This window comes from Melanerpes formicivorus, unplaced genomic scaffold, assembly GCF_026170545.1.
Source record: "Melanerpes formicivorus ecotype bairdi unplaced genomic scaffold, bMelFor1.0.p_v2 SCAF_10, whole genome shotgun sequence".
Lineage (NCBI taxonomy): Eukaryota > Metazoa > Chordata > Aves > Piciformes > Picidae > Melanerpes > Melanerpes formicivorus.
In genome coordinates, this window is record NW_027142362.1 from 9,595,264 (window position 1) to 9,608,250 (window position 12,987).

The 12,987-nt window shown below is 54.8% G+C and overlaps 1 protein-coding gene across 1 annotated transcript in view; it reads left to right on the plus strand.

Annotated features, from left to right (window-relative positions):
* Window positions 1-5,662: 5,662 nt before the first annotated feature.
* The window catches only part of CORO2B (coronin 2B), a 56,519-nt gene continuing 49,194 nt past the window's right edge, over window positions 5,663-12,987 (plus strand). The window contains exon 1 of the mRNA XM_068143558.1: window positions 5,663-5,988. The gene's annotated coding sequence lies outside the window, so the exon portion shown is untranslated. The remainder of the gene's footprint in view (window positions 5,989-12,987) is intronic.

The window sequence follows — 12,987 nt, forward strand, 5'->3', positions numbered from 1 at the left end:
TCTGGAGAACAAGGATGGTGAGGAGCAGCTGAGGGAACTGGGGTTGTCCAGCCTAGAGAAAAGGAGGCTGAGGGGAGACCTTCTACCTCCTGAAAGAGCTTGGAGCCAGGAGGGGCTGGTTTCTTTTCCAAAGGAACAAGCAATAGGACAACAGGAAACAGCCTCAGGTTGTGCCAGGGGATGTTCAGCTTGGACATGAGGAACAATTTCTTCCTCTTGAGGGTTGTCAAGGCCTGGCCCACTCTGCCCAGGGCAGTGGCTGAATCCCTGTGCCTGGAGGGGTTTAAAAGAGGCAGAGATGTGGTGCTGAGGGACATGGTTTAGCACCAGCCTTGGAAGTGGTTAGACTCAATGAGCTTAAAGGTCTTTTCAAACCAAAAAGATTCTGTGATCTATGATTCTATAAGAGAAGGAGATTCAGACTGGAGAGAAGGGAGAAATGTTTGACCCTGGGGGTGGTGAGAGCCTGGCCCAGGTTGCCCAGAGGGATGCCTCATCCCTGGAACCATTGCAGGTCAGGTTTTTGGGGCTCTGAGCACCCTGCTGTAGTTGCAGCTGTCCCTGCTGACTGCAGGAGGGTTGGACTGGATGACCTTTAAAGATCCCTTCCCACCCAAACCATTCCATGTTTCTATGCTGCATGTCTGCAGTGTGACATCCAGGTCTCCTGGACATGGACACTCCCAGCAGCCACCCAGGCAGGGAGGCTCCAGTGGTCCTCAGGACTTGCTTTAGCTGCTCACACCCCTGGAGATAGCATCTCAGCTCCTTCCTTCCTCCCAGCAGCAGCAAATTCAGCACAGGGATCACCAGAGGGGTGGGATGTCCTGTGGGGCAGGAAGGATGGAAGCACAGCTGTGGGCTCCAAGTGCTTCAAGGCAGGAAGGGAGAAGAGGATACAGGCAGCCCACCCCAGCCTTGTTTGGGGGGTCTTTTTTAATTGCCCAATTCAAGCTCCCCCATAGCTCCCTCTGCCTGGCTTTACTCTGCTGCAGCAATGACTGAGGCCCTGGCCCTGGAGACATTCAGGGTCAAACTTGACGGGGTCCTGAGCAGCCAGATCTAGCTGGAGATGTCCCTGTTGACTGCAAGGGGGTTGGACAAGATGACCTCTAAGGGTCCCTTCCAACCTGCGATCCTGTGACTGCGGAGTTTGGCTGACCCCAAGGGATGTGCAGTGCCACTTGAACCCCTCCTTCATGCTCCTTCAGGGTCCTCCATCCTGCCCCCTCACCACCCGGCGCGTTCTCACAGCTTTGCAAGCTTCCCATCCTCATCCTCGCAGATGCCAGGAGAGGGAGCTCCAACCACCTCCATGGCTGCTCCTCACCCCAGCCCTTGGCACCCACATCTCTCCACGCCCACCATGGCTGCCCAGCTCAGCACCCGCCAGCATCACCCAGGACACGTCGCCGGGGGGAAATCCCCAGTTCCCTCCAGCGAGGGCTTTGCTCCGCAGCTTTTCACAGCAGGGCGTGAGCTGAGCAGCCTGATCCAGAAGTATTCCCATTGTATTCCTGCTGACCCCATCCACATCCTCCTGGGCCTGAGACCTGTTCCCCAGGGCAGGAGGACTTAATAATCCTCCCAGCCAGCCAAGTTCTGATGCTGAGGAGGTCAGGATGGATCCTGCACCGCTGCCAGCAGGAGATTTTTAACCCTTTGCAGACACTGAGCATCTCCCTTTCTCAGGTGCTGCCAGTGCAGGTCTGCACAGCCCCAGCAGGACAGCTCCAGTTTGGGGCTTGAATGGAGTCCCACCAAATCTACAAAGCAAAACCCCTCTCATGAAGCCTCTGTGATCTATCACTGGCTCAGTTTTCCTCCAAAACAGAATAAAATCCTTTCCAGTCCTTCAAAAGCCAAATGGTCTGGGGTTGGAGCTGCTGTACTGCACAATTCCTGGCCGTGGGACAAAACTGAGGACCTTGTTCCCCCTCACAGGTTCTCAGCGGTGTCCCATGCCCACATTAATGCCATTTTGTGCTGGGACCTGGGCAGAGAGGCTGCAACAAGTGGCCTCAGCTTTGCTGGAGGGCAGCCATGGTGCAGGGGCTCAGGATAGGGAATTGCCCCATGCTGCAGCTTCCCCATCACTGCAAAATTCCATCTTCCCACTCCAGGAGGGGTTCTGAGATGCCCCAGCATCCTACCTGCATCCTGGCTCCTACCCGCTCACCAGTACCCTGCCTGTTCCTCGGCATCCCTCCTGCTCCCAAACATTCTTCCTGCTCCTCAGCATCCTTCCTGTGGCCCAGCATCCCACCCACTCCTCAACATCTGCCCTGTGCCCTGGCATCCCTCTTATTCCCCAAAATTCCCCTTGTACCTCAGCATCCCCCTTGCTCTGCAGCATTTCTCCTGCACCCTGGTATCCCTCTTGCTCCCTGGCGTCCCTCCTGCTTCTAGGTATCCTCTCTGCTCCCAAACATCCTTCCTGCTCCTTGACATGCTTCCTGCTCCCCAGCATCCCACCTATGCCTCAGCATCCCACCCATGCCCCAACATCCCTCCTCCTCCCCTCCTGCTCAGTGCTATCCCATTTCTTCCCAAGCATCCTTTCTGCTCCTCAACATCCTTCCTGTACCCCAGCACCCCCCCGCTCATCAGCATCCCTCCTGTACCCCAGCATCCTCCCCTGCTCATCAGTATCCCTCCTGTACCCCAGCATCCTCCCCTGCTCATCAGTATCCCTCCTGTACCCCAGCACCCCCCTGCTCATCAGTATCCCTCCTGTACCCCAGCACCCCCCCTGCTCATCAGTATCCCTCCTGTACCCCAGCATCCTCCCCTGCTCATCAGCATCCCTCCTGTACCCCAGCACCCCCCCTGTACCCCAGCACCCCCCCTGCTCATCAGTATCCCTCCTGTACCCCAGCATCCCCCCTGCTCCCTGCCAAGGGAGCCATCAGGACTACCTCAGCTCCCCCAGTATCCCTCCCTGCTCTGTGCACTGACCCGAAGCAGATCCCAGCCCTTTCTCCAGTGCTTCTGGGCTCCTCCCCAGAAGCACCAGTTGGGATTTGTGTGGTGCTGAGGCTCACCATGACGTGAGGAGACCGAGTGGCTGCAGCCTCCCTCCAGCAGCAGGATCAGACCCCCTGGGATCCACCCAGCAACGCCTTCCTTCCCAGCAGCCTTTCCCTTCTAACCCCACCTTCACCAGCTGTCCCAGTTCCCTGCTCCAAGGGAGTTGTTTCAATCAGCTAATTGGTGCTAATTAATCCCAGCAGCTTCAACGCAGGAGGCACAGCAGGCCCCAGACGCTGCTGCTTCCATGGCATGAGCGACGGGGGCTGGGCCATGACATCTCTTCTGAGGCTTTGCAGGAGCCTGGTTTCTTCTCCCTTGGGTTGTCTGGACCTCTATGTCCCCTTTCTTGGTCACCTCCTAAGCTCTGCTGAGTTTTAAGTATCATCCCTGTCCACACCAAGACATTCTGAGACACTGGGACAGGTTGCCCAGGGAGGTTGTGGATGCCCACTCCTTGGAGGTGTCCAAGGCTCGAGCAACCTGCTCTAGATGGAAGTTGTTGGGTTGGAACTGGATGATCTTTAAGGTCCCTTCCAACCATTCTATGATTCTATGATCAAGCCTCCCACTTCCATCACTGGGTCCTGGAAAAATGGGGGTGTTGAGAAGGGGTCATCACCAGGTGCTTTGGGAATGACAGGTGGCTCCTGCTGCCGCCTGAGGTCGTTAGCTCCTGGTTAATTGCGTGAATCTTGCCCACAGCTTCCATGCCAGCTCCCAGCTCCCAGTGGCTGAGCTTTCCAAACAGATTTTTCAGAAGAACATCAAGACAATTGTGGGTTTGTTTTTTTAACACCTCTTGGTACTGACTCCTTGTGAGATCCACTGGGATTTGAGGGGAAGGCTTGGCATTAGAGTAAAATTAATCTGCATCAGAGTCCTGGCTGGGTAATCTCCTTACAGAAAGGAAATCCTTTGTTTATTGGCAGCCCCATTTTTGGTTTTATATTATTATTATTTATTTTGGTTTTGCTTCGAGGGGAATTGGAAATGCTGCTGGCCTCCAGCAGTTTGAATTGAGCACCAACACAAGAAGTCAGTGCAACGTCTGATCTAAGGGCCGGGTGGTTCCCTGCCAGGGCTGTGCCCTGCCGCTTTGCTTCTCAGGAGACAGTGTGCTGAAATGCTGCTGCTTAGCATCACAGAACCGTGGAATCATTAAGGTTTGACCTCTAAGACCTCAAAGATCTCTAAGATCATCAAATCCAACCTTCTGCCCAACACCCCCATGACCGCAAGACCATGGGGTGCCGCACCGACACCTCCAGGGGTGGTGACTCCACCACCTCTGGTGTGGGCCACCCTTCACTTGCCTAGAAAGTGGAACTGGCAGCAGTGGGACAAAGCAGAGCTCCCTGGTGTTGTCACTTCTCATTGGCTGTAATAAAATCACAGCACCACAGACTGGCTTGGGTGGAAGAGATCTTTCAAGGTCACCTACTCCGACCCAGCTGCAGTCAGCAGGGACATCTGCAACTGGAGCAGGTTACTCACAGCCCCAGCCCACCTGATCTGCAATGGATCCAGGGATAGGACACCTCCCACCTCTCTGGGCCAGGGTCTCACCACCCTGTGGGTCAAACATTTCTCCCTTCTCTGCAGTCTGAATCTCCCTCTTTTAGTTCAAATCATCACCTCTTGTCCTGTCACAGCAGGCCCCTCTCAAAAGTCTGTCCCCAGCTTTCTTCTCTCCTCCTTTAAGTCGTGAAGGTCTCCCTGAAGCTTTCTTTTCTCCACCCTGAACACCCCCAACTCTCTCAGCCTGGCCTCACAGCAGAGGGCTTCCAGCCCCCCCAGCATTGCTGTGGCCTCCTCTGGCCCTGCTCCAACAGGTCCCTGTCTCTGCTGTGCTGAGGACTCCGGAGCTGGCCCCAGCACTGCAGGTGGGGTCACAGCAGAGTGGAGTAGAGGGGCAGAATCCCCTCCCTCCCCACGCTGCTCACAAACCAAACAAAACCAAAACCAAACCACCAACAAACAAAACCAACCCAACCAAACAAAATAATAACCCAACCCAAACCCCCAAAGGATAAAAGCCAATTCTCCTGCATGGGATGAGAAAGAAGCACCTGGATGGAGGGTTATGGATTTATGTAGGACCTCTCTATGACGCCCAGCCAGGATCAGGTGCAATTCCTGCTTTGGCAGGGATGCTGGGACTCGCTGTTCTTCGGAGGTTGCCTTCCAATCCTTAACCATTCTCCGATCCTGCAGCACATCGCAGCTTCCCGCTGCATAAAGTCACGGATACAAGATGTGACTTGGTTGCAATCAGCCCGCAGGAGCTGGCAAGGCAGCCTCTTGCCTGCTCAGCGCCCGGATCCCCCCTTTTTCTTCTCCATTCCTTCGCCCAGACACCACCTATCGCCCTCCCAGCATCCGCACGCTGGGGCTTACCGATCCCCGGTACGCCCCCGCCGGGAGAAGGGGGGCAGCAGGTGTTTGCCGGCTTTCTGCTGCCGGCAAAGAGAAGTTGGGCTGGCAAAGAGTTAAAAAAATGGTCTTTACACACACACACGCACAGAGAGAGAGACACACACACACCACACACCCCTCCACCCCCCCCCCTCGGGAGGCGGCAGCTCCGTCACCGCCGCCGGGCTGACATCACCGCGGCCGCCGAGCAGCGGGCGGGCAGCGGAGGGGCTGCGGGTCCCGGCTGCTGCTGCTGCTGCTGCTGCTGCGGCCGCTGCCTCCCGCTCTCCTCACTGACAACCATTTCCCACCCTCCACCTCCCCCCCTCCCTCCTTTCCCTCCCCTTCCCTTCCTTATTTTTGCCTTTTTTTTTTTTTCTCCCCTCCCTCTCCCCCCCCCCACCTTTTTTTTTTAATCATATTTTTTAGTTAGGGTTTTTTTTTTCTCCTTCTTTTATTTTTCTTTAACTCCCGCGCATCTTCCGCCGCCCGCGGAGCTTCCGCAGCCCTTCCGCCACTTCCCGCATGACTGTCACCAAGGTAAGGACCTGCCATGGGATTCTGTGATCCCCCCCTCCCCAACCTCTCTTTCCCCCCCACTCCCCTTTCCTTCCCCCCCCCCCTTCTTTCTCCCCCCCCCCCTCCATTTTCTCTTTCTCTATGTATTTAATTTTGGCATTTTTGCTGCTTTTCCTTCATTTTATTCAGATTTGAGGCTCGTTCTTGATCATCTTCCCCCCCCCCCATGCTCGCAGCTCTGCTGCATTTTTAACCCTTAAGAGCAGCCAGGAGAGGAGGGGGTGGGGGGGTCTGAGCATCCCCCCCCCATCCCCCCACCCCCCCGCTTTAAGCTGCTTTCCGAGGCCGCTCAGCAGCTGCTGCCCAGACCTCTACAGGTGGCTTGGCTTGGGGGGGGGGGGGGGGGGGGGTGTGAACTTCGGGAATGGGGCTGGGGGGGATTAAAGAGCACGCCAGGGAGTGTTGTGGGAGGGATGGTGCTTGGAAGTGGCTGAGCAAAGGGACCCTGAACTGTTGAGGGGTGTGGGAGGTGCTGGGGAGCAGCTTGAGCACCCCCCAGATCTGCTCCCCAGCCATCTGCCTGCTCTCCCACATTGCTCCCAATGCTGGGGGGGGAAAGGTTTGGCTTTCTGAGGGCTGATTGCCATTTGTCCCCATCCCCACCATCCCTTGCCCCTGGGGGAGGCAAGATCACCTCCTGACTCACCCCATCCCACAGCAGGCTGGGGTTGTCCTAGGATGGGTTGGTCCAGAGAAGGCCCAAGCCTTCCTTTTCTCTATCCCAAGGATGTGGTGGTACCAATGAGTCTAATGGTTTGTAGCCCCACCTTGGGAAGTGCTCCCCCCAGCCTGTTTGGGGCAAGGTCTGGCAGTAGCTGGAAGGGTCCTGGTGGGTTGTGATTGTCTGGAAATAGCATTCATGGGATCCCAGGATGGGCTGTGACCATTTGGGAATAAGTTTGATGGGATCCCTGAGTGGGCTGGGATCATTTGGGCATGGGATTGATGGGTTCCCTGAGTGGGCTGTGATCATTTGGGCATGAGTTTGATGGGATCCCTGAGTGGGCTGGGATCCATGGGGAATGGGACTGATGGGGTCCCTGAGTGGGCTGTGATCATTTGGGAATGAGTTTGATGGGATCCCTGAGTGGGCTGGGATCCATGGGGAATGGGACTGATGGGGTCCCTGAGTGGGCTGTGATCATTTGGGCATGAGTTTGATGGGATCCATGAGTGGGCTGTGATCATTTGGGCATGAGTTTGATGGGATCCATGAGTGGCTGGGATCCATGGGGAATGGGACTGATGGGATCCCTGAACGGGCTGTTATGGACTTGGAAGGGGGTCCTTGTGGGTGTTTGGTGCCACACCACTGATCCAGGCTGTGGCACAGCTCAGAGGGTTTTGGCATAGACTTGCTGGGGCATCAGGCACCAAATGAACTGGTTTGGTGCATGCAGAGTGGAAGGAACTGGGACTGAAGCTCTTGTGGTCCTTCTCGGAGCCCTGAGGTGCGACGTGGCCAGGCGGAGTTGTTTGCTGCCTTTCAGCCCCAGTGTCTCCGACCTCCCCACTGGGAGAAGACAGATTGTGGGCACACATGTTGGCATGAACGTGCTGGGCACATCCAAAGAGCCTGAAGCACCTCCAGGGCCAAGACTGGTGTGTGGCCAGGCTCCCCCGTGGAGACACTGGGGAGGAATCGCTCTCTCCTATCTTTGTCCTCAGTAAATAGCTTGCATTTCTCCTGCTTGGCTTTCACTGGGTGATCACCAGCATTTGCATTTGGTGTTGGGTATTTCCATGTACCCCTGCCAGCTCAACAACCCCCCCCCAGCATCCATGATCCAGGAAAAAAGAAAAGGGGGGGGGGGGAGGGAAGTGTTTCAAGCTTTTCTGGGCACTGAGAGAGGGATTGATGGATGGTTTGTTGAGTTGAAAGAGCTACAGGCTCACCAGGGTCATGGTTTGAAGCCAGGCTGATGGTTTGAAGCCAGGCTGATTAATTTGTGGTGCTCATTAGGAGGCTGGGGTTTGGTTGGGGTTGCTTTATTTTTTTTTTTTGAGTGCAAATAAATTTATTCAGAGCTGTGTTGAAGAAAGGCTGAGGAGTTGGAAGGAAAGAACCTTCAGCAGGATGAGGAAAGACTCTGCTGGTAATTTCTGGGTGAAAAGGAGGAGGATCCAGGCCTTGTGCTCAACTTTTTCCCAAAGCACTTCAAAAGTCTAACAAACCCTGCAGGTTTTCTTTCCTGCCATATGGATGCTAAAGAAAAGCCCAGAGTAGGCTCCTGACCTGCCCCAGGGTCTCTCCAGACAAGCTGGGCCATGAATCCTTACACTGAGGTGGTGAACACGTCCTTCACCCACTGATCCTTCCCCTGGGGGTGAGGGTGGCACCTATGGCCCAGATGATGTGATGGAGGTGGAAAGAGACTGGCATGAGCACCAGTGGGAGAGGAGAAGCCTTTTCCTAGGTGGTTTTGGCTTCCAGGAGAGTCAGTGTGAGCTGGCGACTTGGGGGAGGGTCTGGTCACCCATGGCTGGAGGCAGAAGAGGGGTTTGGGGTCCAGGAATTGTTCCCACAGAGTGTCAGGGAAAGGAAAGAGACCTAGGGGACTTCTGAGATGTTTGCATCCTGTCTAACTTCAACCAGTCCAGCCCACATCTCCCAGTGCTCTCAGGAGCAGGCGTTAAGAGCATTCCTTCAACAGCTCCTCCCATGCTGGGGCTGTGTCCCAGGCAGTGCTGGGAATGGGATCCATGGGGAGGATTTGATAAAGTTTGGGAAAATTTCCTTAGAGAAAAACTGACCTGAAGATGAGCTCTGGGTGCCCAGTGTCAGGCAGAGCTGTCCTAGACTGGACCTGAGGCACGGGGAGGCACAAAAAGCTTCTTTTGGGGGGTGCAGGATGGGTGGGGGAAGGCAAGGAGTGGGCAGAACTATCTGCTGTCAGGATGAGAAATGAGCTGATTTCATCTGTGTCCCAAGCCACCCACTTCCCTCCCACAAGAAGAAATGGAAGCAGCCTCCACAGAGCCCAGACCTTGGATTTTGGGCGAGTTTGCTGCTCAGGAGAGTTGGAGAAGATTATAAATAGGATGGAGAAGGAAGGATTGGAATGCAACAAGAGCCCACGCCTCATGGGGGGGAGCTGCCCAAATTCTGTGGCAAGGCATGGCATGGCCAGACCATCCATACCATGCCAGCTGGGCATGGCCAGGGCTTCTCCAGACTCTGCAGTAAAGAGCCAGCAAGGTGGTGGCCTGCAGCTCTGGAGCAGGTCCAGAGAAGGGCAACAAAGCTGGCGAAGAGTCTGGAGAACAGGGCTGGTGAGGAGCAGCTGAGAGAGCTGGGGGTGTTCAGCCTGGAGAGAAGGAGGCTGAGGGAAGACCTTCTGGCTCTCTACAGCTCTCTGAAAGGAGCTTGGAGTGAGGTGGGGGTTGGCCTTTTTTCCCAAGCAAGAATTGACAGGAGGGAGAAAATTGCCTCAAGTTGTGCCAGAGAAAGTTTAGGTTGGACATGAGGAACAATTTCTTCATGGAAAGGGTGGAGTCCCCATCCCTGGAGGGGGTTTAAAAGCTGTGCAGGTGTGGTGCTGAGGAGTGTCTTTAGTGGTGACCTGGCAGTGCTGGGGTAATGGTTGGACTCAATGACCTTGGAGGTCTTTTCTAACCAAACCATTTCCATGAATTTGGGGAATATAGCTTTAAAATAATTTGAGGTGGTTCTGAGGGGTGCAGTCTAAAGAGGATGCCACCTGGGAGCATCCTCCAGAACCCAGGAGACTTCACCTAAACTCAAGGAGAAACTTCTGTGGTGTGAGGGTGCTGGAGCCCTGGAGCAGGGTACCCAGAGAGGTTGTGGAGTCTCCTGCTCTAGAGAGCTTCCAAACCACCATGGCCATTGTGATGCTGGGCAAGCTGCTGTGGCTGCCCCTGCTTTAGCAGTGAGGTTGGCCTGGATGATCTCCAGAGGTCCCTTCCAGCCCCTACCATACTGATTCTGTGGGGAGGTCTCACAGTGCACATTACCCTGAATTATCCAATGATCTCCTCTGACTTTATTATCTACTAACTGACATCAAGCATCAAGCCTAAAGAACAATTCATCCTCCTAGTTCAGCAAGGAGATGAAGCCAAACCCAGAACCCAGGGAGGAAATTGCAACCATGGCCTGTCAGGATCAACTGCAGCAGATAAAGGATGCCCTACATAAATAGTAACTACCATGGAGGACCTTGATGAAGAGGTCACAGTCGAGTTGCAGTGTCCTCTGCCTCAGGGGCAAGAGCAGATTTAGACCATCTGGGGCAAGTGCTGATCCCATGGAAAAGCTGATACAGGTTTGATCAATAGGAAGCTTTACTGAAGGCACTGAGTCATGCTGGCAGGGAAAAGGGTTTTGCAGGAGTGAGGCTTTGGGCAACACAACTTGACTTTACTTCTGGAGAAATAACAGGGGAAGTCCCCTCTAGGTTGTTCCACTGGAAAGGGATTTGATGAAGCAATGTGTGCTCTGATGGCTGAAAAGCAGATTCCCTGAATCCCAGCGTGGTGGGGGTTGGAAGGGACCTCTGGAGATCAACCAGGCCAACCCCACTGCTAAAGCAGGGGCAGCCACAGCAGCTTGCCCAGCATCACAATGGCCAGGGGGGTTTGGAAGCTCTCCAGAGAAGGAGACTCCACAACCTCTCTGGGCAGCCTGCTTCAGGGCTCCAGCACCCTCACACCAAAGAACTTTCTCCTTCTGTTCATGTGGAACCTCCTGGTGTCCAGTTTGTGCTCATTGCCCCTTGTCCTGTCAGTGGACACCACTGAGAAGAGTCTGGCTCCATCCTCTTGCCCCCCACCCTTTAGCTCTTGCTGAGCATTGATCAGATCCCCTCTCAGGCTGCTCTTCTCCAGGCTCAACAGCCCCAGGGCTCTCAGCCTTTCCTCCTCACAGAGATGCTCCAGGCCCCTCAGCATCTTTGTAACACCACTGGACTCCCTCCAGTAGTCCCCTGTCTCTCTTGAACTGGAGAGCCCAGGACAGCTCTGAGTAATGCTAGTAAAACTCTTGCTAATGGCTTAGGAGTGAGGAGACCACCATTACTGGACAAGAGGTCAGTGGGATTTATCAGTGCTTGGTGGGGTTCTGATGGGGTTCAGATCAGCAGAGCTCCTCTGACTCTGAATCCCAATAGGCACTGGGCAGCAAGGCCAGGTCCCCATGCAGGATCCCTGGGCAGATGCTCCTCCAGCAGAAGAGGTGCCCAGAGGCAGTGGTGAAGGCAGATACAACCCACGGAGGGTGTGGGAGGAGTGAGGCTTCCTCTGCCTCTTGCTGCATTAATATCCATGTATTTTAAGTTGGGATGCAGCCATCTGGCAGCTGGGAAAGCCTCATTCTTTTGGGCTGCCCAGGCAGATACTGCTTACAAAGAAGTAATCAAGGTTTAGGTTGCACAGCAGGAGCAGTTTCTTTGCTGCAAGAGTGGTCAGGCGTTGGAACAGGCTGCCCAGGGAGGGGGTGAAGTCACTATCCCTGGAGGGGCTCAAGAAACCTGTGGGCACAGCACTCTGGGATGTGTTTTAGTGGCCATGGTGGTGTGGGTTGATGGCTGGACTTGAGCATCTTAGAGGCCTCTTCCAACTGAAATAATTCTCTGGGTGCAACGGATTCTGCCCATGGTAGGTGCAGGGGATAGAGGCTCTTCTAGAGAAGCTTCTGTGCAGCACATGCTGGGTGGAGGTCATGCAATGGTGCTTGGTGCCACAGCTGGAAGGGGAGAAAGAAGGTCACATTGCTCCAGGATGGAACAAGGGCAGTCAGTAGTGAATTGTTACTCAAGACCAGAACAAACCCCCTTGTCTCCAGCAGCACGGCTGCTCGCTCCTCTTCAGCTCTGGGTGGGATTTCTGGGGGGCTGGGAGCAGGCATAAGGGGTGGCTTTGAGTCTAAAAATGGAAGGTCCCTCATTTCAAGAAGTTTTGCTCTCATCAAAGGCAACTTGTCTGGCCTGGGGGCTTTTTAATGAGTTTTAATTGCGATTCAATGCAGCATTAATCTGGTGCTTGAACGCTGCCAGTCTGTGACCAGCGAGCTCGCTGGGTGCTGTAATTCATCCCCTGAAAATGCAACCCTGGGTCCTCCCCCCTCCCTCCCCCCCTCCCTTCTCCTTCTTTTCATGGAAATTTTATCAAATGATGAATAGTTCAATTCATTGCCTGGAGAGAGGAGAGCTTGGAGGAGCTCAGTCCTGGATTCCTATCTCCAGAGTCAGGCTGTAATGACCCAAATCTGGCAAGCCAGCAATACCTACGTGATGGAGCCAGCTGCTAGAGTGTTCCCCCACCCCCAAATCTATGAATCCCACCATTCCTGAGTTGGGAGGGGACTGGTGCCAAGCTGAGCTCCCAGAAATCCTGAGCTCCTTTGTTCAGTGCAAAGCTGTTGGCAAAGTCCCCTCGCTGCGACTCTCCAGATGGATTTGGTCTGCTGAGCCCCCAGCAAAAGCCCCAGGAGCAAAACTGGCCAGGGAGAAGCTGTGCCAGGGCAGGGCTGGAGCTGCTGAGATGTTTGAGGTGCACAAATAGGGCTGAACCCATCAGACCTCCCAGCCCAGATTGGGGTCCTGCTGTGGTATGTGGCTGGTAGGCACCAGAGACGCTGTGTGAAGGGCATCCTCCAGCAGGGCAGGGTGACAGCCACCCTGCTGCCCCAAAAGTCATGGGATGCTTTGGGTGGGAAGGGACCTTTACATTACATCTCATCTAGTCCAACCCCCCTGCAGCCAGCAGGGATAGCTGCAACTAGAGCAGGTTGCTCAGAGCCCCAAACAACCTGACATGCAATGGGTCCAGCCGTGGGGCAGCTCCTCTCTGGGCAACCTGGGCCAGGCTCTCACTACTCTCAGGGTCAAACATTTCTTCCTTCTCTCTAATCTGAGTCTCCCTCTTTCAGTTCAAGGTATCACCCCTTGTCCTGTCACATCAGGCCCTGCTCAAAAGTCTGTCCCCAGCTTCCTGACCGTC